This window comes from Harpegnathos saltator, unplaced genomic scaffold, assembly GCF_003227715.2.
Source record: "Harpegnathos saltator strain DR-91 unplaced genomic scaffold, Hsal_v8.6 scaffold20, whole genome shotgun sequence".
NCBI classification, from domain to species: Eukaryota; Metazoa; Arthropoda; class Insecta; order Hymenoptera; family Formicidae; genus Harpegnathos; species Harpegnathos saltator.
The window spans coordinates 163,325-176,527 of NW_020229984.1; the positions used below are offsets into that span (position 1 = coordinate 163,325).

At 57.0% G+C, this 13,203-nt stretch overlaps 1 protein-coding gene across 1 annotated transcript in view; it reads left to right on the forward strand.

The window, feature by feature from the left end:
- LOC105190855 (mucin-5AC) overlaps positions 1-13,203 on the forward strand; it is a 196,865-nt gene that overhangs the window by 109,503 nt on the left and 74,159 nt on the right. Inside the window, exon 5 of the mRNA XM_025297970.1 lies at positions 12,703-12,818. The gene's annotated coding sequence lies outside the window, so the exon portion shown is untranslated. The remainder of the gene's footprint in view (positions 1-12,702; positions 12,819-13,203) is intronic.

The following is a 13,203-nucleotide window of genomic DNA, read 5'->3' on the forward strand; positions in this document are numbered from 1 at the left end:
TCGGCGAATCGGAGCTTACGAGAGAGAAGAGAAGAGCGATCAGAAAGCGCGCGCGCGAGAGAGAGAGAGAGAGAGAGAGAGAGAGAGAGAGAGAGAGAGAGAGAGAGAGAGAGAGGGAGAGAGAGAGAGAATGAAAGAGGGGAGAGGAGTTGTGAACGAGCGAGAGAGAGAAAAAAGGAGAAGCTGAGAGAGATCGCATGACGATTCGGCCAAATGTTGGAATTCGCGATAATCTCATCCGACGCGGCCGCGTTATTAGCCGGCCATCTTTTAGTACAGTTTTATCCGTCGACGCGTAGGAACTCGGCGGCGTCGCCGCGCGTCTCTCGCGATTCGAGAGCTACATTCTTCTTTTTCCAGTCGGAGTCCTTTTTATCGCGGGTTTGCGTTACGATTGCGATGCCACGCTTGCGAAGGCGTGAGGAAACGAGAGAGAGAGAGAGAGGGGGGGGGGAAGAAAGGGAGAGCTCGGGAACCGCGTGTCGAAGTAATTCAACATGTCTTTCGAGACGCGCGCTAAAAGACGAAGAATATCCGTTCCTCCTTTCTTTCTTGAATAGGAATGAAACCTCCTCCCGTTGACGCTGCCAAGTCACCCGGAAGTCGTCGTCGCCGCTGAAAGAGCGTGCCAGTTTGTTGATTTCACGCGCGTCGATGCCTCGCGATCGCATCGCGTGCCGCGCTCTTCTCGCGCCTTGCACACGTGTGCGTTAATAATTGTGGTTATTATTGATGCCTCGCGCGCCGCCGTGTGTTCACGCTTGTATGTAATATATGAGGGGGGCGAGGGAGGGGGGACTCTCGGAGGGTTTAGCTGCTCGCTACGAGAGTACGGGCGATTTTTATCGCGTTCCGAGGAAACTGGAGATAAGAGCCGATACGCCGTCGCCTTGGATTACGAGCGGGGCCGATCTGTCGATCGATCGATCGAGAGACGAAATGCGGCGTCTCTCTCGGCGACGGATCGAGAGACTCTCCTCGGAAATTTGCGAATCGTTGTCGGCGATGACGATAATCGGGGGAGGAAAGGAAAACAAGGAAGACGTGTAATTAACGGGCGCTCCGCTCCCGTGGGAATCAATATCGAGCGCGGAAGCGCTTTAACCGCCTCGGTGATTTGCATTCCCGGAGTTAACGACGCGTCGGTGCGCCGTGTAATCGAAGGGGCGAGTGGATAAGGGCGATGTACGCCCGCCGCGCGGAAATTATATACCGGGGAAATCGCGCGCGCGCGCGATTCTTTTACCTTGTCGCTCTGAGGCCTTCCTCGATTTTGCACAAACGCTTGTTGTTCTTGCGCATCAACAGTGCGTACCGGCGTTGATCGAACGGGATTTCATAAACGGGCACGCAGCGTTTGACGAGTGAAACGGCGAGATGCAGAGGGAAAGAGAGAGTGAGAGTGTGAGAGAGAGAGAGAGAGAGAGAGAGAGAGAGAGAGAGAGAGAGAGAGAGAAAGTGGGACAGAAAAAGAAAATGCCGGAAAAAAGAAGAGGGAAACTAAAGGGTCGCTTCTCTGAGCGTCCGCGCCCTTCCGACCGCGACATGAAAAAAATTCTCTCCCGTGAGCGCGCGCGGACCGACACGACACTGACCTTGGCCGGCGGGATGGAACACGTGGTGTGCTGCTATCGGCTGCGCCGGCAGGCCGGCAACGAAATTAATGCCCGGATGATCGCGCGGCCGCGATATTTCCACGATGATATCCGATCGAGGCCGGCTGTCCTTCGGCGGCGGCGTTCGCGGCTTAACCGCGTTAATTACGATACAGACGCGCTTTCCGTGGCGATTTCAGTCGGCTTTCGCCACGCTCCGGAGACTTGCATACGTATGTGTGTGTGCGTGCGTGCGTGCGTGCGTGCGTGCGTGCGTACGTGGCTGCCGGCTGCTCGTTCCACCGAAGTGCGCTGTAAGCATGAGAGAATATAACGGGACACGCGCGCGATATATCGGACGTGACGTCGGGCGGTGTGACAGAGTAGGGAAGGTTACGTACGTATCGACGTGCTCGGCAAAGTATCGCAACGATAAGACGTCTTCTGTTTGACTCGCGCGCGAGGACACGGATGATCAGACGCAATCGTGATGCAATCGCGCGCGCTGTCTCCACGTGTCCAATTCACCTCGCACCTAACGAGAGTAGCCTAACGTCGGATTTAACGCATTTAACGTTTAGCGATTACCGTTAGCCGTGTAACAGCAGCGCGAGCCTCCGCGACCGGCAACAAGCAAGCAGTCCAGCCGCCGTCGCTGAGAGTCGCTTTCGGACGTGCTTTCTTTTTTCCTGCCTTTTCTTCTCTTAAAATCGGCGGACCGTGAGAGGGGATCTCGGGAGTCTCGGGAGAGCCGCTTGGGCTTTTTCCTCCCCGCGGGAAAGAAAGTTAAATTTCGTTATCCCCCGCGTAATTGCGGGGCTCTTATTCGATCACTTGTTGCGTATCGCGATCCTAACGCGGGCGGGGCCCGGCGCGCGCGACGGAGCGTCGTTCCCGTTCCCGTTCCCGTTTGCCGTTCCCACGAAGTTTCGTCGCGTAGGCTTTCCTTCGACGCCGGTCGAACGCGGACCTCCCCGCGAGACGTCGATCGCCAGAGTCAGCCAGCCAGCCAGCCAGCCAGTCGCACACTGTCTCTCGCGGTCGCACACGTGGGAGGTGAGTGCCAAGCGGTGGAGGCGCACGAGAGACGGAGAAGGAGAGAGAGAGAGAGAGAGAGAGAGAGAGTGTATTCTTAGACGGTCGGCGAAATCGGCGAGTAGCCGTTACACGGCGATGCATAAATAACCGGTGACGTCAGCTGCGTGGAACCGTGGGACGCGCATAGTTTCCTCTCGCCTCGTTCAGCGACTCTCGAACGCCGCGCGCGCTCCTTGCTCGTCCAAGCCGCGCGAGTCTCACGAGCGTGAAAAATTCGCGCTTCTCTGCTCCTTTCCTCGCGAGGATCGACCTTCGACGAAATCGGCCGCCGAAATCGTGGGACTCGCGCAACCGATTCCGTCCGCGCTACGTGTCCGGGCTACGCCCGGAGGGAGAGGAGAGAGAGAGAGAGAGAGAGAGAGAGAGGCGAGACTCTTATCGATCCCTTGTGATAAATATAATCGCCCTCGCCGCGCTGCTTTATTACGCGATGCGAGCGTTGGTCGGAGCACCTCCCTTCCCCTCTCCGTTATGACGTAATAAGTCGGCGCGTGTTGGCATCTCTCGAGCGACCTGCCGCGGGATTTATTCGCGAAATCGGAGATATTGCCTTACGAAGAGCGAGCGCGACGGTCGGAGGTGCTGGTGACGGTAGAGAGTGCGTAGGGGCGAGAAGGGCGGAGGAGGAAGGAGAGGATGGAGGAAGAGGACGGGCAACTTCTAACGAGCTGCGGAGCGCCTCCGCACCGTACGCGATTTTCGAGAGGGAAATATTCTCCGTTCTCCGTGACTTCGCCCGAGGGCTCGTGCAACCCTCCTCCTCCTCCTCCTCCTCCTCCGTCCTCTTTCTGTCTCCCTCTTTCCCTCTTCCCTTCTGTCTCTCTCTCTCTCTCTCTCTCTCTCTCTCTCTCTCTCTTTCTACCTACCTGCTTGCCTGCCTGTTTTCCACCCCGCCGTTGTGCCGGCAGTCTCACTTAACTTCCCTCCGCCGGAAGAACGTCGAGACCGATCCAATCTTCCCTCTCGCGTTGCAGCGTTTCGTCCTCCACTTGATTTCGCCCCCTCTTCGTCCTCCCACGCGATCTATACACCAGCGTGCCGGCGATTATTAACAGTCGTCTCCTCATTAAATCGACTTTTCTACCGCGCGCGCCACCGCCGTGACCTCCCCCCCCTCTCTCTCTCTCTCTCTCTCTTTCTCACTCGTGACTCTCGGCCGATCCTTCTGACAAATGCGCTCGCTTTCCGCGTCAAGATTGAGCGATCTCACGCGACGATTCGCCGAAGCCCGAAAGCCGCGCGTAACGCTCATGTTCACCTGGCTTGTTCGATTTCTGCCGCCGCCGCGCGCGCGCGCGCGCGCGCGCGATGATGATTAATGCCGACCTCGCGAGCCGCCGACGCGCGTCGCTCGGCGCTCGGCTCGGCTCAGCGCGAAGCGATTCGATGCGTGTGTGCGCAATCGCGAGTCTAATTATCGCCGGAGGTTCCTCTTGCGAAATAATGAATCATTACGGCGGAACTGTCCGCGTGAGGGGAGGAAATTCAATTTACGCAAGAAAATAGATATAAAGACGGATAAGAGCGGAAAGGTAGATAAAGTTAATAAACGCGCGTTTCTCTCGCTCGCTTTTCTCCCCGCCGCCGCCGCCTCCGTATATTGCGGCGATGCGAACGCGAATGTAGCGTCTCGCGCCTCGCGAACGTCACCGGCCGTTCCGCGTGCGGGATCAGCGGTGGTTCTTTGTAGCCCGGGATTACATCGCGATTTCATTCGATAAGTTTGCTTTAATGGGCGATCAACAGGAATCTCGTCGTCTCGAGTTCCATCTCCGGCGCGAAACTTTTTAATTAAAAGGATAGAAATGCCGCGCTATACTTTCCTCCCGATGGCGGAAGAAAAAGAGAGAAACGGCGAGAGAGAGAGAGAGAGAGAGAGAGGGAGAGGGAGAGAGAGAGAGAGAGAGAGGGAGGAGCGTTCGCTGGAGGACGGCGGAGAGAAGTTGGCGGAAATATTCAGATATTCAAACCGCCGTGATACACAGCCCCCCTCTTGCCGTCGCTCCCCGGGCAGAATTTATTTACGAGGTACAAAAGCGGGGTAATGCGGCGTCGCATCGCGTCGCGTAACAAACATCCGCAATTCACGCGTCTGTCAACGCTCGTCGCGAAAAGCGCGCGCCGCGGATAAACGTTTGACGCTTCAAACAGTTCAGCGCGCTCCGACAATTTAACGCGCGCTGCGACGAGAGCGCCGCCCGGCGAGTTATACACGCGATTAGAATCGCGATCGGAATCGGAACCGGCCGATTCTCTCTCGATTCCGCCGAGGGGGAACGATAAAAATAAGTATAAGAATCATCGCGACAAGCGCAAGGAATCTCGCGCAAGGAGACGCGCGCGGCGGGAGGAGAAGGGAGGAGGGATTCACTCCCGACGACGGGAGTACGTGCGGTGGTATTCCCTCTCGCGAGCGCATCGGCAATTCTCGCGAGCTGCTCTGCGGCGCAAAACAAATCGATAACACGAGTCTCGCGGCCGCGCGAAATAAACGTACCCGCGGCGCTGCAGCTGTAACCGGCAACTAATTTGCGCCCGAGCCGCGGAGTAATTAACGCCGGTCGCCGCGGCGCTCCATTTCCTCCCGCCGGCTCGCCGAGGAATTCGATGACACTTTATCAGCGCCGCCCTCGCGCGGTCGCGCGACGCCGCGTGAAATTCGTCAGCGCGTCTACGATAAGCGCAGTCTTGCCCCGTCGGCTTCCGCCGCGAGAACGCGAGTCGCTGAGAACGGGAAAATAGTCGCGCGAGATTTCCCTGTCGATCTTGTTCTCACACGGTGCTTCTCGACGACGACGACGACGACGACGTATTTATGCGCCTTTGCAATCCATCAAGCGTTACTTAACCGCGCGCGGACGCGTTAGAGCCGGGAATAAAGCCGGCAGATACGAGGTCGAATGATGTGTCATGCGCGTTCGATGCTCCTCAAGTTCGCGGGCAACGAGCGCGCTCTCACGACGAGCGCGCGTGTCGCAACGTGCCTCTCGAGAACGGCGTATTTGCCTCGCGCGTAGATAATGAGTGAAATTAACGACGCCGCTGCGCGACGGACAAACGAGTCGAAGAGACGGCCGGGGGGAAGAGAGCAGGGAAAAAGAGCAGAACGCGGAGCGTGCAAACGTGCAATTTCGACGGTGGCATTCGTTGTTCAAACGCTCGAGTTCCCCTCCCCTCCCTCGCGCGCGCGCGCGTTGATATTTCAGCTTGAAGCCCCGAGTGGGCGGGAGCGTGCGCTTCTCGCGGTGCCGGAACATTGCAAGTTCTCGGTGAGGTCTTCGTTTCTCTCCTCCCGTCGCCCTTTCCGTCGGCGGATTAGGATCCCCTTTGGAGAGAGAAAGACGAAAAGAGAGGGAGAGAGCCGTCCGGAAGTGGCGGTCTCGCGAGAGAGCCGGCGAGTCAGCCCTGCCGCGGATCAGACCGGGCGCGATCGTAAATCCCGCGGTACCTGTGGATCCTCGAGTGGAACCAATTAGCGGCAGTGTGGCCCTCCGTCGTCCTCCTCCCCTCCCCCTTCCCCCGCCGCGCACTACGCAACGTTCCTCCCGCTTCCGACGGTGGAATCCAACGTGGTTCGTTATCGTCGAGTTGAATTCGCGCGGACTCGCGTGGACTCCCTCCCTCCCTCCCTCCCTCTCTCTCTCTCTCTCTCTCTTCTCTCAGTCCCTCGTTCCTCCGTTTACGAGCGAAGCCCGGCCGCCGGCGGGACGATGCGCTCCCCGGAAATCCCTCAAAGGGACTGTCGTCGTTGCACCGGTGGGGACGGGTCAATTAGCGAGCGCGCGGAGATGGACCGGTCCTTTCAACAACAACAACGACGACGACGTGAACGACGATTACGGCGATGTGTGGAGGTTGCACGATGTAATTGCGATTCGTTAATTGCAGTAACGCGCGAGCGAGCGAGCGAGCGAGCAACTTGCCGCCGTGCCCTTTGGCGAGGCATTAATACGCGGCTTTGTCGACGATCCTGCGGCACGACAATACACGCGGCGTGTCCGCCGCGCGACTCGCATTAACGAACGAACGACCGCCGGCAGCGAGCTTCCTCCCGAGTCGCCCGGGCGCTTAGGCGTGATTTTATTTAATCGCCCATCGCGCGGACGTGTAGATCCAGATGGATCGAGTTACGTTGAAGCGCGAAAGCCGCTGGCAGCCTCGTTGTCTCGAGGGTGGCATTGTTTGCACGAGCTTCCCGCGACCCCGCGATTATGCGATTCTTCCCATCTCCGTTTCTCTCTCCTTTCTCCTCCCCCCCCTCTCTCTCTTTTTCTCTATCTCTCTATCTATCTATCTATCTCTCTCTTTCTCTCTCTCTCTCTAAAGTGTTCTCTGCTGGGTTATAAAAGTTCTCGGCTGCCGCCGGAGAACGGCGAACCGCTTACGAGCGGTCGCGGCGAGAGGTAGTCTCGTGGTGTTGTTACGCGCGCCGCCTCGGGGATCCTAAATGCAATATCTGTTATCGACTTGCAGATTAATCGGCGAGAGTCGCGCGCCAAAGTATCGAGGCTCCCGAGCCCTCGAATCTCCGGAGTTGATCCCCGTTGGTTCGTTCGTTCGAGGTCGACGATTTCGACTCGCGATCTCGGCGGCGATAAGCAGGCCGACCAATACGTTCCCGAGGCTGGCCGATATTTTCGCGCTGAACTTTAGCGATTAATCGAGCGCGCGGGGCTGCGGAAGTAGCCGGCTAAAAGCAGCTCGCGCCGCCTGGCCAGCAGGCCCCCCTCCGGCCGTCCGAACTTGGCTCGTACGCGCCATTTCTCACCCCGCGGCTCTCCGCACCAGACCGACCTCACCCTCGTCGTATTTCATCTCACTTTCTCGTTACTTCCGTTTATCCGCAACGCGCGTTCTTATCCGTTAAATTACGCTCGCGTGTTCCAGCGAAATGTAACGGGACGGAAGAACGGCGCGGGGGATGTGGCGGGAGGAGAGGGGGAGGGGGCGGAGTGTGCGCGAGAATAAAAACTCACGGATCCGTAAGCGAGCCTTTAAATGATATTTCTCCGCTCGGCGGAGGGGCGCGGCGGGGGTGCTCTTCTCGCGGGGCTCGCGCAAGCTCGAGTTTCGCTGCGGCGGCACAGAGTTCTACCCTCGCAGCCGTTTGCTGTCATGTACACTGATAGAAAATTATATAGTTGAATTAACTATAATCTCACTATATTTTACAGTTCATTTTGGCGTCAACCATATTTTTATAGTTCGTGGAACCTGCGAAGTATAGTAGAATAAACACAAATCTATAGTCAATGATTATCTTAAATAATTGTTTAGTTACTTTTACCACGTATATGGTAATTTCTCTCATTCACAAATATAGTGAGATTTAATATTCATATAGTTACAACTCTGTCGTCATTTAGCAAATATTCTGGTAATATTGACTATATAAAAGAGTTACTTTACCTACCATTTTATATTTGTATCCGTACAATAATTTTAGTTTAACTCACTATAATCCTTAGTAAAAATATTATATAGCTGGTTATACTATGCCTATATATCGTAATTATTACCGATATTATGACAATACTTGCTATAAATATGATATTTCGGACTATAATTCAGTCACTACTACATCATTACAGTTCCAAATATCATATACTTTTCTCTCAGTGTAGAGAATGGCGCGTATTTCCGCAAAAAGGCCAACATGATCGTCCTCGTCGTCGAAACGGCAGCGGGTGTTCGCCGCACTTTCCGCGGCACATGAACGCGCGCGAGGCTGAGTCAGCGGGTTTACTCCGAGGACATTGAAATTTATTCGGCGAAGCGCGAGCGCGCGCGAGAAAGAGAGAGAGAGAGAGAGGAGCGTTGCGGGAACGAACGAACAGAGAGACGAATCGTACGGATTCTTCGCGTCCGTTGCCGCCGCGCGATCGCGAGTCCTTCGTCATCTTTCTACTGCTCCTAATTGAATCACTCGAAGTGATCTAATTTCCCCGACCGACCGACCGACCGACCGACCGCGACCGACGATCTGAGTCACGATCGCGGATCTCGCGTGTGCCACCATTTCCCGTAATTACGACGAGGAAACCGTGCGCGTTTGCCAGCTTGCAAATAGCGCTCACGCAAATAACCGCGTAGAGCCTCTCCCAGATGGCCAATATTTGAAAGCTCGAGAGACGTCGGAAGGCTTCCGAGTACGTCGCCTCGTCCTTTGCTCATCCGCCGAAAACTACCGTCTCGGACTCATCGTCGACGTATAATTGACAATTATAATTGATGCATCATCCTCTCGGTCGCGTGTATTCGGGACGACCGAGGTAATTTCCGAGGCAGCTCGGCGGAGACGTAACGTTCGGTAACGTGTAACCGGAGGTACCTTTGGTAAATGATCTCCCGGTCGGTAAAGCTTCTCCCCGAAAGCGAGCCTCGCCAAGGCGATCGACAAATTGCCTCGCGACCCGCGACGGAGAGCGACGCAGCGCGCTCGGGAGCGTTCGGGAGCAATTTACCGGACACTCTTTTTCCCGCTCCGCGAATTTCCCGCGGAATCATGCAGCAAGCGCGATCGGTTATTTACGCCGCGACTGACGACTGACGGCGCGTCGTAAAGATGTTTGCGGAAAGAACATTCTTATTCGCGCCCATTACGGGGACGCGGACGATATTTCCAGCGGCGCAAACGGGGGAACGTGAACGGGATGGGGAGAGCGAGAGAGAGAGAGAGAGAGAGAGAGAGAGAGAGAGAGAGAGAGAGAGAGAGAGAGAGAGAGAGAGAGAGAGAGAGAGAGCACGGTTCGTTTTTGTAATAAGATTTATCGCGGCCGGGCAGCGCCGTGGATGTATCTCGCGCGCGGTCTGCTTTTGGTTAATAACAGCGTCGGGACGGCAGATACAAATTGCGAGAGCGGAGCCGGCGAGCGCGAACCCGCGAACAATGGAGGCAACGATGTCGAGCGACCGATTGTGCCGGGGCGCTTCGGAAAAATGTAAACGGAACGTTTGCTCGGTTGGAGAGAGTCGAAATACACGGTAACAGACTGACGCTGACAAGTCTGCAATCAATAATCCTATAAATCCGCTGCCACGTTTCGGGCGTAAATAAATCGATGCGCCGCATCGCGCCGCGCTCCGCTCTTTTCACTAATCATCGCCACCCTCGCTTCCGCGCGAAATTATTTCCAACCGCTGCGCAGTGTCGGCCGAACCGTAACTTCGTTGCCGGAAGAGTTTTCGACACGTTTTCGAATACGTCCGTCTACGTGCATCCGTCCGCAAAACGTTTTTGCCCGATCGCGCGCGTTACGTGCAACGCACTCCACTCACCGTCTCGCTCGCTCTCGAGCGAGATTTTCAGTCGCCGAGGCGGCGAGATGGAGACAAGGCCGAATCGGCGACCGAAGCAGGAGGATTTCTCGATCGGCCGGGGATAACCCCCTCGACTCGAATCATCCATCGCGCGCGTCCTTCCCCCTACCCCCCTCCCCCGGCCTCGCTCATAATCCTCGCGGGGGACACGGGGGAGAGGAGGTCTCTCCGAGCGCGCGATTGATGCGCGCTTAATTAAGGTAATAGCCGCGAGTCATCGTCTAATTAATACACGCTGCTCTCCTCGCCGTCGTCGCGCCGATTCTTATCGTTCGAAGGATGTCGCTGACAAAAAGCCGCCGAGGAGGTGGGGAGGGGGCGGGGATCCCCCGATCCTTATCGCCGGGCTATTAAGTCGTTCCACATCGACGCGCGGCGGCGGCGGCACGGAAGAGAGCGCCCGCGAGAAAAGCCGTAACACGCTGGCGTGTACGGCCTGCTTGGCGTGGCACGGTGGCGGAAGGGCGAAGCAAGGGGGAGGGAAGGAGGATGGGTTACGAGCGCTCTCTCGCTCGGCGGTACACTCGGCCGTCTTAATAGCTTCATTCGATCGCGAAGGGCTCGAGAGGTAATTGATGGTCCTTCATTGTCCCGCCGCGCGCGAGAGCGCGGCAATAAGGGTTGAGACGGGGCGGGGCGGAGGGGGGTAGGTCGATGTCCTTCTCTTCTCTCGCGCGAAAATTACCCTCTTGCGCGTTATTAATGGTCTCGCGAGCAGCGCCGTGCCGCAATAAGCGCCGGCAGGCCGAATTCCTGGCACGTACGAAACGCCAGCGACGTTTAGCTTAGCTGTGCATTATGCGATGTTTCTTCGCGCCGCGCGCGCGCGCGCGCGCGCGCTTCACTCGCTTCAGCTCTCGCGAGAGCCGTCTTCGACAAATGCTCGTGGCAATTAAACGCGACGCGCGCGGCCGCCGCGCGCGCGCGCGCGCGCGCGCTTCTTGCCCCAACGGGGAGGGGAACGGTCATCGGCCGTTCCTCTCATCCTTCCTCGCGACCGAGTTGGTGGAATTTTCGGAAAATTGTCCGAGCGACGTTATTTTCCCCCGTGTGTCCTCCCCGAACGCGCGCCACCCTTCAAACACGGAAAGTCGTTTCCCATTACGCGTTAGTCAGTAGCCGGCAGCGCGCTTGATCGACTCGCGGTTGCTGAACATTGTTGGAAAGCGCGTCAGCTGCAGTGCTCGTTTTTGTTCTCGAATTTTCCGACCCGCTCTCTGACGTCGACGCACGACACACGTGACGTTATAATAATTATCGCCGTTTAATGACCGCAGCCGCGATTCGACCGCGAGCGAGAACTCGTATCCTCAAGCTCAAATCCGAATATCTTACGCGAGACAAGTTTCTCAAGCGACGGCTATTAATAACGGACTCGCGCGTATTAATAGTCACGGCTTGGAACTTGCCGCGTCTCACGCGAGCGATTGCCGCGTCCGGATTTCGAGTCGGAGCTGAATTTTTTCACTCGCTCGTCTCCTTCTTCTCGGCAATTGCGACTCATTGGGAAACAGCTCTCGGCTCCCTTCCGAACCTTCCGAACGCATGTGTGGGACAAGTCTCCGACCATCGATACACGCGTTACACGCGCGGAGACGTGCAGAAGTGCGACGACAGAAAGCTACGTTTATCGCGGAGTGCAAAGTTTCGCGCGGCCGGCCCCGAAATTGTGCGCCCGTCGTCGTCGAGAGAGAGAGAGAGAGAGAGAGAGAGCTCGTTGCAATTCCACAATTGCGAGTATCCGTGATCGTTAATATTCATGCGACTGTTAATATTATCAATATTCATATTCGTTTGGTACACCGACGCCTCTCCCTCTGATCACCCGCGATTGCGCGTGTCGGGGAGGAGGGGGGGGGAGATTTCACGAGAAGCTGTGGCCTTTGGCAAAAGCAGCGGCGGCGGCAGCAGCAGCAGGAGAAGAAGAAGGAGACGGAGAGGCGAGTAGGAGGGAGGGAAGGGGAGAATATTCTGGGTCGCGTCGACGGGGCGCGTCTTCCATTCGCAAGCGCTCGTGAAGATCAACGACCGCGGTTTTCGTTCGGCGCGGCTTATCGCGGCTCCAACACCGATCATCCGTTTTTCCGAGACGGGGGTGCGCTGCTGCTTCTGCCACCGCCGCTCCTTCTCTCCGTCGCCATCCTTCGGAGGTGGACGGAGACAAAGCGGCCCGACATAAATAATTTATCTGGAGAGTCGCGAGGCGAGGCGGGCCGGGCGGGGGGGGGGTCGGCGGCGCGTCGACGGTGCGATGGCGCGGCGTACGTTGCATTAAATATGAAATCCAATATAAACTTTCGAGCGGTATAAACCTCGGAGCGGGCGATATAAATTCTCGCGCCGCTCATCGTCGTGCGCGAGATAACGCGCGAGACGCGCCTTCGCCGCCCCCCCGGCGGTGTCCGTAATCGTGTTTGCTTCGTTGTCTGAGCGAGCGTCGCGGCTCAACACCCGCGTCCCGTCATCTAGCTTCTTCCCGTTCGCGCGCCCGGCGATCGCGTGCGAGTCCGATCCGCGACGGCTTTTAATCCCCGGCTACTGGACGGCTACATCACGCGATGAAAGATAAAAATGCGTCGTGTTACATTCGAACAAGTTGAAGGAGATGCGAGCGCAACGCGCGGGCCATGTTGACGAGTCATGTTGACGAGCTGAAGCTCTCACTCCGCCTCTCTTTGCTTTTTTCCAGGATGCAGAGACAAAGCCGGCGCGGTTCGGAGGTGGAGGTTGCGCTTATGCGCCCCGTAAGCACAGCTGGCTAATAGCCACGGAGCCCGTCCCCGACACATCCCGCAGCCACACCAGGTAAGGAGAAGACGCGTACTTTGCACTCTCTCGCCGGCGGATGTTCCCTGCTCGTGTCGTTTTGTCGCGCCGCGCGCGTTTCCCGCGCGCGAGCGTGGAAATGCGCACGCACGAGACGCCGCAATTAGTCGCCGCTGATCTCGCTTGAGGAGAAATCGGGAGGCGCTCTCTTGGTCGAGCCGCTTGCGACGTCGAGCGAAAGGTGCTCGTGTCCGACGCTTTTGCAGCTAACGATCGCGAAGAAGAAGCGCACTTGCCCGCATTTGACTCTTCGCGTTTCCGTTTCACGAGCACGAGCGGTTCGCTGACTCAGCGGCCGCTGATACCAGCACACGTGGCTATAATTCACGGCTGAGCGTCTCGTGCCATCCGGATAATATCTCAT